This window comes from Pongo abelii, chromosome 11, assembly GCF_028885655.2.
Source record: "Pongo abelii isolate AG06213 chromosome 11, NHGRI_mPonAbe1-v2.0_pri, whole genome shotgun sequence".
Classification (NCBI taxonomy): domain Eukaryota; kingdom Metazoa; phylum Chordata; class Mammalia; order Primates; family Hominidae; genus Pongo; species Pongo abelii.
Window position 1 is genome coordinate 115,180,088 of NC_071996.2, and position 14,267 is coordinate 115,194,354.

The 14,267-nt window shown below is 34.3% G+C and overlaps 1 protein-coding gene across 6 annotated transcripts in view; it reads right to left on the minus strand.

The window, feature by feature from the left end:
• The window catches only part of ERBB4 (erb-b2 receptor tyrosine kinase 4), a 1,162,809-nt gene that overhangs the window by 457,347 nt on the left and 691,195 nt on the right, over positions 1-14,267 (minus strand). The gene's annotated exons all lie outside the window — the stretch shown is intronic.

Consider the following 14,267-nt stretch of genomic DNA (forward strand, 5'->3'; position numbering starts at 1 on the left):
ATGGATGTATGGTTATCGTTTTCTCACCAGAAGAAAAAAAAAAAAACCCACAATACACAATCCTGAAATAAGGAAAGTAGAACAAGCTCTTCTACTATCAAATTTTCTTCCAGAGCCTGTGGCATGCCTCCACATCTGTGATCTGTGTCTGGGCCCTGGAATTCTTCTAGGGTCATCACAATGCTGCAGAGATGGACTCAAATCAGAAGCAAATTTAATCAGGTGAACAACAAGAGACTCAGAACACATCTAAGATGATTATTTTCACATTTTTTTGGTCACTGTTGCTACTGTTAAGCAGTGGTCTCTTGCTAAAACACAACCTCACTCAGAAACCAATATATAAAGAAAGGTTCCCTAGATGAAACTGAGTGCCCCACAGAAATGTCTGGTTCAGTCTCATTATTTTACAAGGATTGAAAAGGAAGCCAGATTGGGAGTCCTTCCCACGGTCTACATCTAGAGTCTGGACTTATTTCTCACCACTCCTGCACACACTGGCTCTTCCCAGGTCTCACTCCACCTTTTCCTTCCTGCCAAGCATGCTCCAGCATCACATGCTGCCTCCTCTTCTGGGAGCACTGTTGCCAGTCTTGACACAGCTCCTTCATGTTGAGGTTTCAGCTCAATTTTGCCTATTCAGGAAATTTGTTGGTACCAACCACTCTCTTTCCTTCTTTATTGAGAGAAACTCAGTTGCATAAAATTGGACTAATCTTAATCTTTGGTTCATGAAGCATTCTCATATTGGAGCCATGCATGGTCTCCTTTACTTTCATTAGTTACTTAATTAGTTATTTTAAATGATGTACTAATTACCTGTCAGCTGAAAGCACACACAAAAAGCTAGGATCTTGATAATGACTTACATGTATTACTTCCATTAACCCGTCCCTATGCCTTCTCCAATCTGAACTCTGCGGTCATCATTATTTTCAGTTATATGTACTTTCATTGCATCCATATATAATATACATACACACATACAAACACACACATTATTTTAGTTGTTTTAAACTTTAGTAAATAGTTATCAGTCTGCATGCAATCTTTTAGGACTTACAATTTTTATATAATATTTGATTGTTGAACTTGATTCATATATTCATATGCTATTCAAGTTCACTTATTTTGGTTACCATTAAGTATCTCATTGTGTGGCTTATTCACCCATCAATTACTTTCTACGTCATCACTCTGTCTTATTTGCTTCATAAAACATAGCAGTATTCGTAGAACATACCAACTTTATTAATTTGTTTACTTGTTTATTATCTGCTTCTCACTACTAGGACATACTTTTTAAAGGACAGAGATATATCTTATTTATCACGCTATTTCAAATTATTCATGTAACATATATTGCATTAAAAAAATGAAAAAAGTATTAGTCTTAGTTTTCAGGTTCTCTCCATTTTTCTGCTCTGCCATTCTCAGTGTTCCACTGAAAAGAAACTCCTTTACATTGATTTCTTCATCCAGTAGAGGAAACCCTACCCAGAAGCTTCTCAGCAGAGTTCACTTTGTAAATATAAGGCATAATTTCAAAAGATTCCCATACTCTAATCAAGACCTGGCAAGGAGAATGGACTACAATGATTTGTTTAGACTCAGATTTAGCTCTGAGCTATAGATAGATATGATCATCTTCCCTGAGGGATGGATAGAAAAAATAGGAATTTTTCTGTTAAGCAGGAAGAAAAGGTATGAATTTGGATTAGCAACCAACTAAGGATACTCATGTTGGATTCTGTAAATATATCAGTTTTCACTTCCATTAATTTTATGATTAGCATAATTGTTCAAACAGAAGCAGCATTCTTGGCTAACATGGCTCAGGTTTCCACTGAGTCATTCTAATATCAAGCTAAATGAATATCAGATTAGACTAGACCTGGTCATTTTTAAACCATATTAAAGTATCCTTTTTAAAATGAAACTTTCTAGAAGAGTCCCAATTTATCTAGGAGATAAAAAGTAGATCTGCCTGGTTGAACTGAAGCATGGTATGTGACTGTACCCCAGTTCACTGGATGCCACCCCTTGGCACATATTCAGAGCATTTACTATGAAAACAAGTGTAGTCGATCTTTACAGTCCCTTCTAGCCCTTTAATTTTATGTCTATGAAATTGACAATATGTCATCCTGCAGCAATTTGCTAGCATGTCAGTTTGCTTCAAGATGTCTTTGATGGGTTGCATATTTTTATGATAGGACAAAGGAGTAATATAAAGATATCAGAGAAATTACCATACAACACAATTGAAATAGGAGTTGAAAGGAAAATGCAAAATCAAAAACAAAACAAAGCAAAGTCACTGTAAATTTACCCTGAAGCAAAACTGGAGGCAGTGCAGGAGAATTCTAGTCCCCTGGAAAGGCAGGTGGCAAAGTCATTGCAACTGCTTAACAACTTACAGACTCTTAACAGCAGAGCTCAAAGGAGTGATGATGAAAACAGCTGCAGCTGCTAACCAGCGAGCAGGGGCAAAATCCATATGGATAGCTTGAACTGTAAGATCTTTTGTGTAAATTTTTGTTTTATCAACAAGTGGGTCACTTAAAAGAAAAAAAGAAGGGGGGTAGGGGCAACTGACTTTAAGGAAAGAACACATTTTTTAATTAGATCATATTAGGAGAATAGTTAATTTTTTTTTTACTTTGTTCCAAATAAACTAGGTAGAAATCAAGATGACCAATAAAATATTCCTGAAAGACTGAATAAATATCTAATCTGATGTCATAAATATGAAAGTGGCCAGTACAAGGCCTGGGAAACAGTAAATCTCAGCAGATATCAATACAATTTGTTGTAGAATCTGAATCTCACAAAGTGAAATTTAGGGCCACTTGCTCAGTAGCAGGGTCAAACTTAAAGGTGGAGTAATGGCAATTTATCTACTTGAAGTACCATTTGGGTAATCTGTGAAAGATGCTGGCCTGTAAGGAGAATCTAAAGTCTCCTAGGGGGGACCTAATTTCAAATTGTAAAGTCATATAGATTTTAAAAACCTATCCATATATTTAAAAATTTTTTTCCTAAGCTAATGTAGGCCAAAGTTTTACATTCAGTCATAATGCATAAACATGTCAACCACAATCCTTTATTGAGAGATCCTACAGTCTTTTCACAGGGAATATTTTTCCTTAATATTTTTACGGAAAGATCTTTTTTAAGCCCATTAAAGTTGCAAAGGCTAATGAAATGGTAAATAATGGAGGGATCTTATTGGATTTAATCATCACCCCAGCTCTGCTTCATTAACCATCTCTGCTCAGCCTTCCACAACTTCAGCTCTTCAAAAGTTATGCAAAGTAACAAAAATACATCTTTTGAAGGCTGATGGAGCAAATAATCGAGATGAATATTTAGAAATGCTTGGCTCCATTGTGATTTCCTGGTTCTCTACCATGCCATTTTTCTGCCTCCACTATGAGTTAGCCACAAGGACTCTCTACCTAAAACCACCCTGACACTTGAAGTTTTATGTGTTCAGAAAAGGGTAAAAACACTATGCAAGGAATATTTAATTGTGGTTTAAAATTTCTGTTGACTGGAAAAAATAGGGCATGTGAGATTCTTGATTAATTTTTTTCTATTTTGAATGGTCCTAAAATTTCATCTTATGATGTATAGTCAATATGAAGTCACATTCAGTAAATAGAGTCATGGTTAATTTGAAGCAGATCCTAAAACATTTAATGAAAAACATCATTTCCACTCACCTTCATTCTTTCAAAGAATTCAGTCTTTGAATTCCTATCTTATTTTATTTTTTGGTAGGTTCTGATGAAGACAAATCATTTGCCTATGGATACTTTGGCTGAGATGCATTTAATGAAAGATTCAGTACCGTGAAGTAGGTCATGATCATGTTAAACGAGAATACAAGCAAATATTGATACAAGTGAAGCAACAATAAAGTTGCAAAACCAAGGGGAACCTGACCTACAAGAAATGTGGGAGTGTGTGTTTGAGGAACAGTTGAATACCTTGGGGCTGCAGGGTTGAATAAAGGAGCTTCCTAGAATCAGAACCGGGAAGAGTATACAAGATACATAAGGGAAAACTTAACAGTATTGCCTATGTTTATTGATACTTAAAAGGCAAAGAAATGCTAAGTATAAATAAAAATAAGCCAAAAAATCATGTCATGTCTTTATCTAAAAATAGGTTGTATAATATATATCTTGCCTTCTTGATGGGGATTTCTGAAGAAGTTAGAAAGATGAAGTGAGTTAATGATGGAAAAATATTTTGTAAATGACGGCTGCTCTGGGAGTCCCCAACATTAGCCTTCATTCAGATATGTAGACACAGGGGTCTCAATATACAGTTTTACTTGTGGATAAAATTGATTACAGCAATGAAAATAAGAACACACTTTCAGATCATAAGGTAAAAAGTCACAGGCAGAGTCTGCAAGAATCCATATGCAAACTTACTTATACCCACTTCCTCCCATGAAGGGTTACACAGAGAGCATTCTTCCCCCAGCAATAAACATGCAACAACAGGTGTGTGATATTTCTACAAGGGAAATCCATTAGAGACTTAGCATCCAAAATTTTTATTAGAAGGTAGTCACATATATTGGTACTCTCTGCTTAGTACATACCAAACTTCCAGAGTCATAGAAGGAAAGCAGGTGTTCAGCATAAACCACATTGTTTGCACAACAATCAAGGGAGAATAAACCATGCATATCAGTTGAAGAATAGTGAGAACACTACAAATATTCAACTCCCCAAACACCAGACAAGGGCCAATCTTGCAAGCAAGCCCTTCTATGAATAGCAGTTTCAGGTCTGCTGTGTTAATTAACTCTTTTCTGCACAATGACGGTTGCAAAATAGCTTGCTATATATTATTATATAATATTTTAGTAATATTATAAATTAGTAAAGATTATATGAAATAAGGTTATTAAATTCTAAGGAAGTTTTAGTTTTAATAAGAAATTATGTGTAACATACAAAGGCACAGTGGGAGCCAAATAGTTAAGTACAGTAGAAGTAAGAGAAAAGTTTTTTAAAATATTGTTCTATCTCTAAAAAAGGAAACCAGTTTTAGGCAATAGAAGAAAAATGCCATTAAGCAACTTTTAAAACTTCTTTTATGGTTCCAAAACCATTTGATTATGAAATACATCTAAATAATAAATTTTGGTGGTTAAACTTCAAACATGGCAAGATTATACATAAGATAGATCTTAAAATTCTATAATTCCATATCACAGGATATTGTGCACGATAAATTGTTGACAGGTTAATCCTAATCCAAATATATGATACTGAATCTGTTCGATTCACAGCTAAACACGACTTGAAGAGTTTCCACCAAAGTGCTCCAAAATGCTTATATAATTCAGACATCAATTCTAGAGGGAAAGGTTAAAAGTACTTGGGTTATTAAACCAGTAGTCAAGTGAATGACTGAAAAACTCCTCTTAAGTACATAAAGCGCTCTTAAATAGATTCTCTGCACCAAAGAAAGCACCAGAGGCTTAATCTAAAGCATAGAGGATTAAGGTTAGACAAAAGGAAGAATTTATAGGCAAGGAGAGTTGTTTAACACAGACATGTATCGTAGATTCTCCTCGGGAAATATTAAGACTTGAAGGCTTATGTAGCAAAGGGTTTAAAATCATAGACTCTCAATCCAAGCTGCCTAGGGTTGAATCTCCTTCTCACTAACTGGGTAGCCTTGGGCAAGTTATTTAACTTCTCTGTAACTCAGTAGTCTCCACATCTTTAAAAGTGAAATACTAATTGAGTTTGTGTGAATAAAAAATACACATAAAAGCCCTAGAATAGGTCCTGTCATCTCTCTAGGCACTAGGTTCCCATTTACTAATGTTGTCATTTTCTGTGGATAATATATTATGTTCCAGGTATTATACAGGGTAGCAAATAAAGACAGATGGTGAGACAATGCAGTCATAGAGGTGAATCAGAAAATGACTCATATTCTTGAAGAAACTTCTAACGGGGAAGGTGGTCATAAACATATCTACGAAGCACATGGAAGGAGCTCTGTGGCCCGTGCTAAGGGTTAGCTGAATGCCAAAGTGGACTGCTTGGGTACCATCATTCAGATGGTGAATTACACAGTGCAATTTCATGGGTAATGACTGTGAAATCAGAGTGAAAAAGTAGGAGTACCAGAGTGCGGAGAATCAACAGCAGAGCTGGTATCACCCTCACTTGTGTTCGCTTTCCACATATTGCAACTTTCTGTAGTTTACAATGGCCCACTTGAGTGAGTTTATGAAAGTTTGGTTATTTGAGTAATTTCTGTGTGTGTGTGTGTCAGCGGGATGGGGGATGGTGGTGGTATTTGATCCTATCTGAAAGTTATCCAAGCTCTTGACTTCCAATAATCAGTACCAGCCATCATCTCTACATAGCCTCTGCTTCAGTCATCCCCTCTCAGTGTTTAACTTGAGATAAAACACGTGTGAAATATCACATATGATATAGCTTTACCTTTAAAATGCAGAATATTTTCCACTTATTACTTAGTTTATAATTACTATGGACAGCATATTCTCGAAAGCAGCTGTTATAAAACTCAAGATATTAAAACTGAAGTTTTTAAACCATTTTTTCCCATTGTCTTCATTTCAACTTTCAAAAACAAATACAATTCATATCCTTATTGCAGTTTCAGGCATCTTCTGCTTATGTGGGTATATCTAAAAATGTCAGTATAAAATTGGCATTACATTGTATGTAAACAAAATTCAATAATATTAAACCCTTCTTAATGATAAACATTTTATGGTTTAAAAATATATTTGAAATAGACAAATAATTCCAGAAACACAATAATGGGTCTGTGATTTGGACTAATGGGTCTGTATTGGAGGTCACAGCTCCTATTTTAAGGTACAGTGCAAACTGGATCACCTTCCAAGATGTTGGCTAGAACTGAAGCTAGTGAACTCTGATTTTCCACCCAAGGAAAAGCTATTTTCTAAGCATTCTACTGTGAAATTTGCTTACAGCAAGAAAAAAGAAAAGCAGAAATGATTTACCAACTGACTAAGCATAGGTAATTTTACTGTATGTGCATTCTTAAATGTTTAATACAACAATGGACCACTTCTTTGCATGAAGTTAAAGATGCCTTTTTATATAATGTGTCCCAATAAACAAAGTGGCAAAATATTGAAAGAAAGAAACAGAGAGAGAGAGAGAGAAGGAGGAGGAGGAGGAGGAGGAGAGAAAGAAAGAAAGAAAGAGAGAGAGAAAGAAAGAAAGAAAAGAAAAGAAAAAGCAAGAAAGAAAGACTTAATTGTCACCCTTCACGCTCATATTTCTCTTCTGTGCCTTGAGCTCTAGTTCACTTAAAAAGTAGCTCTTCATGGAGAATAGATATACAAGATATAATAAAAAAAAAACTTGACCTGTAGGGGCTACATAACACTTATGTGATGGGTATAGAGAAAACTGTATATAAGCATTAAGGTGAGAAAGATTAAAAGTATATTCTGACTGGTCCCCAAAACAATTCTCAACTAGGTTTTTTTTTCAGATGCGTGTAACTATTTTTCCACAGTATAGTAGATCCATACCACAAGAAGGTAGTCATGGGTCATCATTCAATATAATAACAACAATGACTGCATATCTCTTATTCTGCAGCAAAATCATTGACATAAATTTTCTATAATCCAAATCTCTTTGTAAATATATGGTATTGGTACTAAAAGATAAAATGCTTAAAACACTGGTGTAAATTAAAAACATGTCTTGATTTCTTTCTCAAGTGTTGTTAAACTCTATAGTTTTACATTCATATTATGTGTAGTTATCTATGCCAATGGTCTCCAAGATGGGTGAGTGTGCACTCGTATGTAAAAAAGACCTACTGGGTTAAAAAAACAAAATGTTAAAAGTTCTATTCATTGTTTTAGTTTAAAAATAAGAAGAAATGAAACTAGGCTTTGGTAATAGGTAACATGTGGACTGACACGGTTCCCTTACTTAGTGGGTATTCTCCCGTCCTGTTACATGGACAGGATGGAGGAACCCCGAGGGAAAAACTGAAGCTGCAACAGAAGAGGATGACAGTGAAGCTCTGTGATAACGGTTTGGATGCGTACCTACCCAAATCTCATCTTGAATTGTAACTCCCATAATTCCCACGTGTTGTGGGAGGGACTTGGTGGGACCTAACAGAATCATGGGGTGGGTCTTTCCTGTGCTGCTCTCGTGATGGTGAATAAGTCTCACGAGATCTGATGGTTTTCTAAAGGGGAGTTCCCCTGCACACTCTTTGCCTGCCACCAAGTAAGACGTGACTTTGCTACCCCTTTGCCTTCCACCATGATTGTGAGGCCTCTCCAGCCATGTGGAACTGTGAATCAATTAAACCTCTTTCCTTTATAAATTACCCAGTCTTGAATATGTCTTTATTAGCAGCGTGAGAACAGACAAATACACTCTGCCTTACTCTCACTTGTAACGTTTGCCCTCAGCATATCACAACTTATTGCAGTTTCCATCGATGGCCCTGCTTAAGGAATTGATAGATTTATGATCCAGTTTTAATTAAACTAAACCTCACAAAAAGCACAAAAAGTGGCTTTAAAAAAGGTTCTTCAGAACTATTGAGGAAAACGTGACTTTTTCCTCAAAAACAGCACAAGAATGGCTAAGCTGGTTCTTCTAATGGTGCAGGTTCTTCATGGACATTATGCAGCAGACGCTGTGATGATCTAATCCAATCAGACAAGAAGTTGACAGAAATTCAAAAATATACGGATTTATGTCCAATATCATTAATGATAAACCTTGATTCAGCAAGGTTTTGTGCTTGAAATATTATCTAATAATAGCAATGCATTTATGTAATTTATAAACAAACACAGTATTTGTTCTTAACAATGGGGAGTGCAATTTAAACTTTGGAGACCAAGTGGGACACTTGCCAAATGCTTTAGACTAAGTAAAACATTTTACTAATGTCAAATAATAAAATGTATTTTTTCTACATTCCCCAAACTAATGGCATATACCAATATGTGCTTAGATTAGTCAGTTCCATTATAGTGAAGAATATAATTCAAATTCAGTGAGCCAAATTTTACACTAATTTGAACATTGAAAATTTGAAATTATACAACATTAATATACTTTATGAAGAAAATTTTAGATAATTCCCTCCACAAAAAATAAAATCAAGAACCTTATAATTTCAAGGCTGGAAAACTGAAGTTGCCACTATAGTTAGATAAATATGCTCTTATTAGTTTCCAATGTGCTACACTTGTGTTTACCGATGAAGGATTTCTGTGAGTAATTGTGGTGACTATTGGGCTATTTTGACACTAACAGCTATTGAAGTCAAAATTAACTTTTACAACTATAACAATGTCAACCAAAGCTCATCAAGTAATGATTCTAATTATGGTTCTGAAACATTGTGCCTGACAATAACATTAACTATCATGAAATGCTTTAAGAAAGCAAAATGACACTGTGACACATTGTATTGTTACTTTAGGTCACATCTTTTGAAATATTAAAGTTAGTGTGGAGAAAATAAAATGTGGCATTAAGGTAAGGTATACTACAAGGATTATATATTTGGATATTTTGAAAATGTGTTCTTATTTTCATTTATCCTCTGATACATTTCATATATTATTTAATTTTAAATTTATCTCCATGTTTTTATTCCACCAATTAAGGAACAAATAGAATATTTAATATGAGGCCTTCAAAAACATTTTCCTTAAATGAAATATGGCTTCCCTGGAATTCTCAAATGTCTACAATACATTCACATATGATTTTAAAGCAGAATTACTAATTGTATTTGACTTGATTGGAATTAAAATTTGTTAGCACCTGCTAGGTATTCATCAGCTGCACAGTGGGAACTTGTAGCCTAGTGAATCTAGACAAATATTTAAAAGTTGGTAATGGATAATTCAGCAGTTAAAATTATATATGGACATTTTTGCCTGACAATTTATGTTTCAATAATTTTTTTTCAAATATGTCCCAGAATTACCACCCTCAAGGAAACATGTATTATTTACAATTCTGTCCCAAATTTCTAAACATATGTCTGTTTATTAAGCCAAAAGTAATGGCAAAACAGCAATTTACCAATTCCTAAATTAAGTTGCTGATTATAGATTACTCTTAAAGTTAGTAATGAAAACAAGGTGATTTGAATTTTTTTGAATATTGTTGCTTGCTGGACAAATAACAGTATTTCTGAATTTCTGACATGTACATATCACAAAAAGGAATAAGGCTGTTGGGTTTTTTTTTGGTAGTAATTTCTGGTAGGAAATAAAGGGGTTGATATTAGCAAACATTTTTCCTTGTTAATACAATGTGTTTGAGATTTCAAATAAGTTTCCATTTTTTTTCTGACATAAATCTGTAAACACACAAGGTAACAATTCATTCAAAGCTTGAGATAAATGTAGTCAATATCTTTTCTGGAAAATGTATTTTCAAGAAATAGATTATTTTTATATGTGATTACAGGTAGTCTCAAATAACACATTTCAATGTACCTATATTGCAAACATAATGTGTACAACATAGAATATCTCCTATCTTTTTCAATGCCACATTGTGATATTTAAAGTCAAAGGAACTGCCATTAAACCCTGTCTAAACATTTTATTTTATTAAGTTATTCAGGAATAGTCTTTTAAATTAGAAATATCACCTCACCTCCCACCACTGACACAAACACTGAGTTTATTTATATTCAAGATTTAATTCTCTATTTTGAATAATTTAAATTTAAAAGATATTTAAACCAAAGAAAATAAATTTGAATCCTTTTAACACAGGTGTAGTGTCTGTCTTTTTTAATTATTACATTCCAAATGACTACAACAGTGCTTGGCTGGTGGTTGGCATGCCATAACTATTTGTGGACTAAATAAACACATTATTCTTATAAACAAATCTGATAGCTACATGATCTTGGCCAACTCCACTTCTTCTGGTCCACTCATCTTTAAAGTTATAAAACAGTTAAAATCATTCAATGGAATATTTGATGTTTATAATAGAACTCATACAGGCGAAAGCACTAACAGCTACTGAAGTCAAAATTAATTTTTGACTAACATAAGTTCTATGTTAGTTTGAGACATGAAAGCCCTAATTAAAGAACATGGAGTAAATAACATTATTCTTATTATGTTGTTTTGAATATATGTTTTAATGACTTGCCTCTACTGATATTTCCTTTTTGACTTTCACTATTTATCTTCTCCTAGAAATTTTAGATGTATCCTTAAATCAGCTTTTAAAAAAGTCAGCTTTCCTGTTGGGTGAAGAAAAATAATGTTCCAAAAAAGCCAGTCTAAATAAAAAGATGCATCCTAGAGCTTTGCTTTTTTAGCTGTCGGTACTGGCTGGCCAACACTCAGGCTGGTGCACATGTGTGTGTGCGTGCACACACACACACACACACACACACAGCATCAAACCAGGATGGTTTTGCATAATGACTCTAGAAGTCATTGTATACCACAGACTGAGAAAGATTGGTATTTTAAAAGTCCTCTTGCCTTATATAACTTTGAAGAGAAAAATTTAAAAGATAGCTAGGCTTCTAAACAAGTGATTGGATGGCAGCAAAGGAGATTTTAAAAATGTTTTTCTAGACATCGTTAAGCTAGTTTCATGTTTATCTTAGTTTTGTTCTGTGTTCCCTTTTAATGATATGTGAAGTCTTAACTAGCAAAAAAATATTTTAATGAGCTTTCATTATTTTAACTACCAAGAAAAAGCTACTTGCTCCATATAGATATCATAAATGATCATGTCTACACCATAATTAGTCTATATCACTAGTACTTGATAAATGTATTACAAGTAAAAATTTAAGCAGGTTTGACAATATTTATAAGAAAACGTGACTTTCTTAATAATATTTACAGATCATGCCTTCATACACGAAGAAAATGAGTTTCAGAGGGGTTAAATGAATTGCCAACTTTTCACAGAGAGCAAGAGAGGTTGAAGTGGATTTTGAACTAGTTTATTATCAATGCTGATGTTTTGTTTATTCTAACTACACTGCCTCACACATAGTGACAGACTTCGTCAAATAAAATCCCTGAAAATACACATCCCTGGCTATTTCAAGTTGTATGTTATTGTGAGACATGAAAACACTAATTTTTTGACTTACTAGATGAATGAACACATATGTAAAGTAATATTTATTAATCATTAATCACAATAGTTATTTTATCTAAATATCATACTAAGGGCAAAAACATTTTTAAAAGTAAGTTGATTTTTCCAAAAGGTGGTTGAAAAGTTTGATCACTTACTAACACCTTCACATTTTATTTGGATAATAGCACTAGATATTTTTCACTTATCTTCATAACCATGTAGATATAGTGTTGTGCTCATTTAAAATAATGATAAATGAATAAACTAATTTTCAGAATGATAAAGCAATTTGTCAAATATCTCAACTCTGATAAACATCTGACCCGTGTCTCTTGATCAAAAGCTTTATTTCTCTCCACTGAATTATCGATTGTTAATCTAGTAGTCTGAGAACCTCTGAAATTGTATGTATAACTCTGTGTGGACTGTTGAGGGAGAAGCTTCATAACTTTCTACAACATCTCAACAGACTTGATAATTCAAAATTCTTAAGAACCACAGATGACACTTTTATAAACATTATATACAATAGATTTACATACTTTCAACTGTTGTTTGTTTAGTTTGGCTGCATTCACAATAATGGATGATACATGACTGTAGTATTTCTTCAATATTCCAGATTGACACTGAATTTTAAATACAATCTATTGAAATCTAACGACTACGTTAAGCACCACTTAACTGTGGATATTCAATGCCTGAGATTACTCAGTGATGGATAACCCACACATCTTTTATAGACTGATTTATTCTTAGTGTCCTCCAGCAAAGCTATCAGGCATGCTTGGGACAGCTGAAGGGCACTGCACTGAGAGAAAGAAGGGGTGGCATTCCATGGAAGTCATGATGGTGTTCTTCACCAATTCTTGTAGCACTGGGAGGCACTCTGCTCTGAATTAAAGGAAGCATGATCAGTATTGTCCTCAAAGAGAGTGGGCTCTGTTTTTGTTTTCAGCCCATTCCCTCTTTATGAGTAACAGGTGGAAGGTTTCCCCAAAGCTCCTGCAGCATGCCAGCTCCTGAGTAGACTGAGCAATTGTCCTCAAATATACCAATACCCTAGACAAATCAAATCAGAAACCATACTCCATCACTACCCCCACCACCAAGAAAAGTGCCACATCAGAATTGGTAAAAGCTGTTCCCTGGGTTATTTAAATAGGTAGCCAAGGTTAAGAACTTCTTTGTTCAGTAAAGCCATCCTAGGCAGGCAAAATCTCATGAGACGATATTAACACCTATAGAGGACTTGCTGAGTATCATTTCCAGATAGGAATGTTAAAAGCCTTTGTTTCTTTATTGCTGTTTTTGGTACCAGCAGCCAGCTAACACAGTTAGCAGTGGCTTCAGACCTCTCAGGGGATCTACAAATCTCTCACTAGCTCACCAGATTGCCTTGATCACAGGTTGCTGGGCCTGTGTGGACCATGATTACAAATTTAAGAAACATATACAATTTTTAGCCCTTTGTGAATGGGAACCTCAATCTGACTTTAGTACATCCAACTTTTGTAATGGTTTTAGAAATAATTTTCTGGGAAAAAAAAGAAGACTCTGTATTTTATGTTTGGCTATTTGTTTAAAAGTTGAATATTGTGCAAAACGTACTCATCTATTACAACTTGTTCAATCTTATCTATCTTTTGTCAGAGTGACATAAGCCTCTCCTCCTACAAGGTAAAATAGCTATGCTAATTTGTTAGCCCTTTTGTCATCTGGTTATCAAAAGCCATGAGTGACACTTAGGATTTGAGAGCATGCAAATTTTTTCTTAATCTTTATGTATTCCCTGAATTGTCAATTACACTTAAGAAATGAAAAGAAAGAGAAAGCATTATTTCCAACAAATAAGCATAACTGACAATTTTTTTTCAACTACAATATTGTTAATTGTTGTTTTTTTTTCATTTATAGTGAATATCATTCATGTTGTCCACTATAGGAAAAAAAATTATCCCTAGGGCATTTCCCTCTAGCTATTCTAGTTTTAGCCATATCACTCACTGTAACAGATGAGATTAACGCAGCTTTTCAACCATCTTTAGGAAGAATATTCAGATGCTTTAGCAGCTGCCCAGCTTCTTAAGA